This window comes from Arachis ipaensis, chromosome B7 (genome assembly GCF_059453495.1).
Source record: "Arachis ipaensis isolate K30076 ecotype BB chromosome B7, ASM5945349v1, whole genome shotgun sequence".
NCBI lineage: Eukaryota > Viridiplantae > Streptophyta > Magnoliopsida > Fabales > Fabaceae > Arachis > Arachis ipaensis.
In genome coordinates, this window is record NC_142442.1 from 103085451 (window position 1) to 103094121 (window position 8671).

The 8671-nt window shown below is 38.5% G+C and overlaps 1 non-coding gene across 1 annotated transcript; it reads left to right on the forward strand.

Moving 5' to 3' along the window:
* Positions 1-3257: 3257 nt before the first annotated feature.
* Positions 3258-3365, forward strand: LOC148553574 (small nucleolar RNA R71). Its single transcript, XR_015892965.1, has one exon. It is a non-coding gene; the product is annotated as a small nucleolar RNA R71 (small nucleolar RNA).
* Positions 3366-8671: the final 5306 nt, after the last annotated feature.

The window sequence follows — 8671 nt, forward strand, 5'->3', positions numbered from 1 at the left end:
TCTTTTTCAATTAAAAACATTTTTTCATTTAAGAAAGGTGATGGATTCATTTTCATAGCTTTAAGGCATAGACACTTAGACACTAATAATCATGTAATAAAGACACAAACATAAATAACATAAGCATAAAAATTCGAAAAACAGGAAAATAAAGAACAAGGAAATTAAAGAACGGGTCCACCTTAGTGATGGCGGCTTGTTCTTCCTCTTGAAGGTCTTATGGAGTGCTTGAGCTCCTCAATGTCTCTTCCTTCCCTTTGTTGCTCCTCTCTCATGGTTATTTGGTCTTCTCTAATTTCATGGAGGAGGATGGAATGCTCTTGGTGCTCCACCCTTAGTTGTCCCATGTTGGAACTTAATTCTCCTAGGGAGGTGTTGATTTGCTCCCAATAGTTTTGTGGAGGAAAATGTGTCCCTTGAGGTATCTCAGGGATTTCATGATGAGGAGTTTCCTCATGCTCTTGTCCATGAGTGGGATCCCTTGTCGGATCTCCAGATATTCGCCCTTTTTGAGCTTAAAAGGGACCTCAGGGATCACCTTCTTCTTGGCTACAACTTCATAGAAGTGGTCTTGATGCACCCTTGAGAGGAATCTCTCCATCTTCCATGACTCAGAGGTGGAAGCTTTTGCCTTCCCTTTCCTCTTTCTAGAGGTTTTTCCGGCCTTTGGTGCCATAAATGGTTATAAAAAAAAAGCTTTAGCTTTTACCACACCAAACTTAGAAGGTTGCTCGTCCTCAAGCAAAAGAAGAAAGAAGGGAGTAGAAGAAGAAGAAATAGAGGAGATGGAGGGGGATTTGTGTTTCGGCCAAGGGGGAGAAGTGTTGTTTAGGTTGTGTGAAAATGAAGGAGTGAAGATGGGTTTATATAGGAGTGAGAGGGGTGTGTATGGTTCGGCCATAGAGGGTGGGTTTGGGAGGGAAAGTGGTTTGAATTTGAATGGTGAGGTAAGTGGGGTTTTATGAAGGATGGATGTGAGTGGTGAAGAGAATGGTGGGATTTGATAGGTGAGGGGTTTTGGGGGAAGAGGTATTGAGGTGATTGGTGAATGGGTGAAGAAGAAAGAGAGTGGTGGGGTAGGTGGGGATCCTGTGGGGTCCACAGATCCTGAGGTGTCAAGGATATCTCATCTCTGCACCAAGTAGCGTGCAAAACGCCCCTTTCTGCCAATCCTGGCGTTAAACGCCAGGCTGCTACCCATTTCTGGCATTTAACGCCAGCTTCTTGCCCATTCCTGGCGTTAAACGCCAGTCTGGTGCCCTTTTCTGGCGTTAAACGCCTAGAATGGTGCCAGACTGGGCGTTTAACGCCCATTCTGCTACCTTTACTGGCGTTTAAACGCCAGTAACTATCTCCTCCAGGGTGTTTTGTTTTTCATTCTATTTTTCCTTCTGTTTTTTCTTTTTCAATTGTTTTTGTGACTTCACATGATCATCAACCTACAGAAAACATAAAATAACAATAGAAAATAGAAATTTAACATAGATAAGTAAAGATTGGGTTGCCTCCCAACAAGCGCTTCTTTAATGTCAATAGCTTGACACTGGCTCTCATGGAGCCTCACAGATGTTCAGAGCAATGTTGGAACCTCCCAACACCAAACTTAGAGTTTGAATGTGGGGGTTCAACACCAAACTTAAAGTTTGGTTGTGGCCTCCCAACACCAAACTTAGAGTTTGACTGTGGGGACTCTGTTTGACTCTGTATTGAGAGAAGCTCTTCGTGCTTCCTCTCCATGGTGACAGAGGGATATCCTTGAGCTTTAAACACAAGGGAGTCTCCATTCACTTGAATGATCAATTCTCCTCTGTCAACATCAATCACAGCTTTTGCTGTGGCTAGGAAGGGTCTGCCAAGGATGATGGATTCATCCATACACTTCCCAGTCTCTAGGACTATAAAATTAGCAGGGATGTAATGGTCTTCAACCTTTACCAAGACATCTTCTACAAGTCCATAAGCTTGTTTCTTTGAATTATCTGCCATCTCTAGTGAGATTCTTGCACTTGTACCTCAATAATCCCTAGCTTCTCCATTACAGAGAGAGGCATAAGGTTTATGCTTGACCCTAGGTCACACAGAGCCTTCTCACAGGTCATGGTGCCTATGGTACAAGGGATTGAGAACTTTCCAGGGTCCTGTCTCTTTTGAGGTAATCTCTGTCTAGTCAAGTCATCCAGTTCTTTGATGAGCAATGGAGGTTCATTCTCCCAAGTCTCATTACCAAATTACTTGGCATTTAGCTTCATGATTGCTCCAAGGTACTTAGCAACTTGCTCTTCAGTGACATCTTCATCCTCTTCAGAGGAAGAATACTCATCAGAGCTTATGAAAGGCAGAAGTAAATTCAATGGAATCTCTATGGTCTCAGAATGAGCCTCAGATTCCCATGGTTTCTCATTAGGGAACTCCATGGAGGTCAGTGGGCGTCCATTGAGGTCTTCCTCAGTGGGAATCACTGCCTCTTCCTCCTCTCCATGTTCGACCATGTGAGATGTGGTTATGGCCTTGCACTCTCTTTTTGGATTCTCTTCTGTATTGCTTGGGAGAGTGCTAGGAGGGAGTTCATTAATTTTCTTACTCAGCTGACCCAATTGTGCCTCCAAATTTCTAATGGAGGACCTTGTTTTAGTCATGAAACTTTGAGTGGTTTTGATTAGATCAGAGACAATGGTTGTTAAGTCAGAGGGGTTCTGCTTAGAATTCTCTGTCTGTTGCTGAGAAGATGATGGAAAAGGCTTGCCATTGCTAAACTTATTTCCTCTACCATTGTTGTTGTTGAAACCTTGTTGAGGTCTCTGTTGATCCTTCCATGAGAGATTTGGATGATTTCTCCATAAAGGATTGTAGGTGTTTCCATAGGATTCCCCCATGTAATTCACTTCTTCCATTGCTGGGTTCTCAGGATCATAAGCTTCTTCTTCAGAGGAAGCTTCCTTAGTACTGCCTGTTGCTGCTTGCATTTCAGACAGACTCTGAGAAATCATATTGACTTGTTGGGTCAATATTTTATTCTGAGCCAATATGGCATTCAGAGTATCAATCTCAAGAACTCCTTTCTTCTGAGTTGACCCATTATTCACAGGATTCCTTTTAGAGGTGTACATGAATTGGTTATTTGCAACCATTTCAATGAGTTCTTGAGCTTCTGCAGGCATCTTCTTCAGATGAAGAGATCCTCCAGCAGAGCTATCCAATGACATCTTGGTTAGTTCAGACATACCATCATAGAAGATTCCTATGATGCTCCATTCTGAAAGCATGTCAGAAGGGCACCTTCTGATCAATTGCTTGTATCTATCCTAAGCTTCATAGAGGGACTCACCATCCTTCTGTCTAAAGGTTTAGACTTCCACTCTAAGCTTACTCAATTTTTGAGGTGGAAAGAACTTTGCCAAGAAGGCATTGAATAGCTTTTCCCAAGAGTTCAGGCTTTCCTTAGGTTGTGAATCCAACCATGTTCTAGCTCTGTCTCTTACAGCAAAGGAAAGAGCATAAGTCTGTAGACTTCAGGGTCAACCCCATTGGTCTTGACAGTGTCACAGATTTGCAAGAACTCAGCTAAGAACTGATGAGGATCTTCCAATGGAAGTCCATGAAATTTGCAATTCTGTTGCATTAGAGAAATTAATTGAGGCTTAAGCTCAGAGTTGTTTGCTCCAATGGCAGGGATAGAGATGCTTCTCCCATAGAAATCAGGAGTAGGTGCAGTAAAGTCACCAAGCACCTTCCTTGCATTGTTGGCATTGTTGTTGTTTTTGACTGCCATGGTTTCTTCTTCTTTGAAGAGCTCTGTTAGGCCCTCTAGAGAGAGTTGTGTTTTGGTTTCTCTTAGCTTTCTCTTCAAGGTCCTATCAGGTTCAGGATTAGCTTCAACAAGAATGCTTTTATCTTTGCTCCTGCTCATATGAAAGAGTAGAGAGCAAGAAGGTATGGAATCCTCTATGTCACAGTATAGAGATTCCTTGAAGTGTCAGAAGAAAAGAAGAATAGAAGGAGGAGGTAGATAGAAGAGAATTCGAACATATAAAGAAGCAGGGAGTTCGAATTGTACCTTGAGGAGGAGTGTTAGTCCTTTAAATAGAAGGATGTGAGAAGAGGGGAAGAATTTTTGAAATTAAATTAAAAAGATTTTGAAATAATTAAAAAGAAATTTGAAAATTTGATTGAGATTTTCGAAAACTAAGATTGGGAAAGAAATCAAGTGATTTTTTGAAAAAGATTTTGAAATCAGAAATTAAAAAGATATGATTGAAAATTAATTTTGAAAAAGGGTGTGATTGAAAAGATATGATTGAGAAAATATGATTGAAAATCAAATTAAAAAGAGAAAGTTTTAAAACTAAAGTTGATTACTTGACTAACAAGAAATTAGAAGATATGATTCTAAAATTTAAAATTTGATCCTTTCTTAATAGGCAAGTAACAAATTAAAAATTTTTGAAGTAAATCTTGAATTAAAGCAAGGATTTTTTAAAATAGTAAAAATAAATATAAAATGGAAAGAAATTGATTTTGAAAGAGATATGATTGAAAAGATATGATTTAAAAAAGATTTGATTTTGAAAAAATATGAAAACTTGAAAAAAATGTGAATTAAAAACAAAATCTTCCTTCTAGTGTCATCCTGGCGTTAAACGCCCAGAATGGTGCCCATTCTGGCATTTAACGCCCAAATCTCTACCTTTTTGGGCCCTGGCTGGGCGTTTAAACGCCAGTTTTCCTTCTTCACTGGGCGTTTTGAACGCCCAGCTTTTTCTGTTTGATTTCTCTGCTGAATGTTCTGATTCTTCAATTCTTTGTATTATTGACTTGAAAAGACATAGTTTTAAAAAATATTTTTGAATTTTTGATGATGGGAATCAATAATAAATGCAACTAAGATCAAATAAACAATGCATGCAAGACACCAAACTTAAAAGTTTGTATACTAAGGACTATAACAATGTAAAAATGCATGTAAGAAACAACAAAACATACAAAACAAGAGAATTTGAAGACCAAACAATGAAATCATCAAGAACAACTTGAAGATCAATGAAGAACAATATGTATAAATTTTCGAAAATTAGAAGGATAAAGACATGCAATTGACAACAAACTTAAAATTAGACAATAGACTCAAATAGGAAACATAAAATATTTTTGGTTTTATGATTTTAAAAATTTTTTGTATTTTTTTTTCGAAAATTATATAGAAAAGAAAATAAAGAGAATCAAAACTTTTAATAAGAATTCCAGGAATCATGCAATGTTAGTCTAAAGCTTCAGTCTAAAAAGATTAGACATGTTTGGCCAAGCTTCAGCAGGACATTACATCAATAGCTAAATTGATGAGAATCAATCAGCTTTTGTGATGGTGGGAACATCACCTTGAAACTCTAGAATTCATTCTTAAAAATTCTAAAAAGTACCTAATCTAAGCAACAAGATGAACCGTCAGTTGTCCAAACTCGAACAATCCCCGGCAACGGTGCCAAAAACTTGGTGCACGAAATTGTGATCATCAACAATGGCGCCAAAGACTTGGTGCTCTCAAACGTGAATCACACTTTGTCACAATTCCGCACAACTAACCAGCAAGTGCACTGGGTCGTCCAAGTAATAAACCTTACGTGAGTAAGGGTCGATCCTACGGAGATTGTCGGCTTGAAGCAAGCTATGGTCATCTTGTAAATCTCAGTCAGGCAGATTCAAATGGTTAAGGAGTTTAAAGTGATGAAAATAAACATAAAATAAAGATAGAGATACTTATGTAATTCATTGGTGGATTTCAGATAAGCATATGAAGATGCTTTGTTCCCCTTGAACCTCTGCTTTCCTATTGCCTTCTTCCAATCATTCATACTCCTTTCCATGGCAAGCTTTATATTGGGCATCACCGTTGTCAATGGCTACATCCCGTCCTCTCAGTGAAAATGGTCCTGATGCTCTGTCACAACATCGGCTAATCAGCTGTCGGTTCTCGATCATGTCGGAATAGGATCCATTGATTCTTTTGCGTCTGTCACACGCCCCACAATCATGAGTTTGAAGCTCGTCACAGTCATCCCTTCCCAGATCCTACTCGGAATACCACAGATAAGGTTTAGACTTTTCAGATCTCAGGAATGGCCGCCAAAAATCTAGCCTATACCACGAAGGTTCCAATCTTAGATTAGAAACCCAAGAGATACGCATTCAAGACATTGCTAGTAAAACAGAGGTGGTTGTCAGGCACATGTTCATAGGTGAGAATGATGATGAGTGTCACGGATCATCACATTTATCAAGTTAAAGAACGAATGAATATCATGGAGAAGAAATAGACTTGAGTTGAATAGAAAAACAATAGTACTTTGTATTAATTCATGAAGAACAGCAGAGCTCCACACCTTAATCTATGGTGTGTAGAAACTCCACCGTTGAGAATACATAAGAACAAGGTCTAGGCATGGCCGTGAGGCCAGCCCCCAAACGTGAAAAGGTCTATCAAAGTATATCAAGTGTATCAAAAGTTAATTCCCCCCGATTGTCTGAAAATACAATAGCAAAAGGTCCTATTTATAGAAAACTAGTAGCCTAGGGTTTACAGAAATCAGTAATTAATGCAGAAATCTTCTTCCGGGCCCACTTGGTGTGTGCTTGGGCTGAACATTGAAGCATTTTTGTGTAGAGACTTTTCTTGGAGTTAAACGCCAGCTTTTGTGCCAGTTTGGGCGTTTAACTCCAGCTTTTGTGCCAGTTTTGGAGTTAAACGCCAGAATTCTTGAGCTGATTTGGAACGCCTGTTTGAGCCATCAAAACTTGGGCAAAGTATGGACTATTATATATTTCTGGAAAGCCCAAGATGTCTACTTTCCAACGCAATTGAGAGCGCGCCAATTGTCCTTCTGTAGCTCCAGAAAATCCACTTTGAGTGCAGGGAGGTCAGAATCCAATAGCATCTGCAGTCCTTTTTCAGCCTCTGAATCAGATTTTTGCTCAGGGCCTCAATTTCAGCTAGAAAATACCTGAAATTACAGAAAAACACACAAACTCATAGTAAAGTCCAGAAGAGTGATTTTTATTTAAAAACTAATAAAAATATAATAAAAACTAATTAAAATATACTAAAAACATACTAAAAATAATGCCAAAAAGCGTATAAATTATCCGCTCATCGTTATTCAAATAATAATTATAGGAGTTTGATATAAATTATCTTCAAGGTTAATTATCAATTGCAGGAGTTCACAGAGTTACAGAAGGATTCAGTGTATAAAGCAGAGAAAGGGAGCTCACTGGCACAAAAATGCCAGTAAGGGGTATTTTGGGCGTTAAACGCCATAATTGGCACTATTATGAGCGTTTAACGCCAGTAAAGATACTTTCTGGGTGTTAAATGCCAGAATGGGTACCATTCTGGGTGTTTAATGCCAGAATTGCAGTATCCTAGGCGTTTAGAAAAACGCCCAGTGATAAAGGCTTTCTAGCATTTAACGTCCAGCCAGGGTACCTGGCTTGACGTTAAACGCCCAAAAGAAGCAACAAATGGGTGTTAAACGCCAAAATGGGTGCCATTCTGGGTGTTTAATGCCAGGAATGTAGAGGGGAGGAAGTTTTGTTTCCAACTCAAATTTTTTTTCAAATTTTCATGGTTCCATCCAAAATTTCTTGCATAAATATGTTACAAATTATCATCTTTCAATTTAAATTTAAAAAAGAAAAACAAATTAAAAATAAATTTTTCTTTAATCCTAAAAATCTTTCTCAAATCTTCTTCAATTTCTTTTCAAATCTTTTTCAAAACTCATCTATCTTTTTAATTTCTTCTCAAATCTTTTTTAACTCATCATACTATCTTTTCAATTTCAGATTTATCTTTTTCAAATCTCTCATATCTTTTCAATTTTAAAATTTCATCTTTTCATATCATATTTAACATTCATAAATCATATCTTCTATCATATCTTTTTCAAAATTTTCGAACCCACCCCCTCCCTTATAAATTCACACTCGGCCTCCCCCTCTCCTCCATAACTCAAATTTGACTCTCCTTCTATTCCTCTCCTTTCCTTTCTTTTGCTTGAGGACAAGCAAATCTCTAAGTTTGGTGTGTTTTCGTGATCATTGAGCTAAGATTCACTAAGATCATGGCTCCTATGGGAAAATAAACCACTTCAAGAGGCAAGAAAGAGAACACTCCAAAATCACTTTGGAATCAAGAGAGGTTCTTAAGCAAAGAACATGCAGACCATTACCACAAAATAATGGGTCTAAGGTCCGTGATCCCAGAAGTTAAATTTGATCTAAAAGAAGACGAATATCCGGAGATCCAAGAGCAGATTCGAAACAGGGGCTAGGAAATTCTAGCTAATCCTGAGACAAAGATGGGTAGGAATATGGTTCAGGAATTCTACTCAAATCTATGGCAAACAGATAAGCAGATAATGACTGGAACCTTCTTCTATACCTTTCGAACCATAGTCAGAGGGAAGATTATTTACTTCTACCTGGACAAAATAAGAGAGGTCTTCAAGCTGCCTCAACTACAAGATGATCCAGAATCCTTTAATAGGAGAATGGTGAGATTAGATAAGCGCATGGACCAAGTTCTAGAGGACATATGCATCCCTGGAACCAAGTGGATAACCAACACAAAGGGTGTCCCAAATCAACTCAAGAAAGGAGATCTCAAACCAGTTGCTAG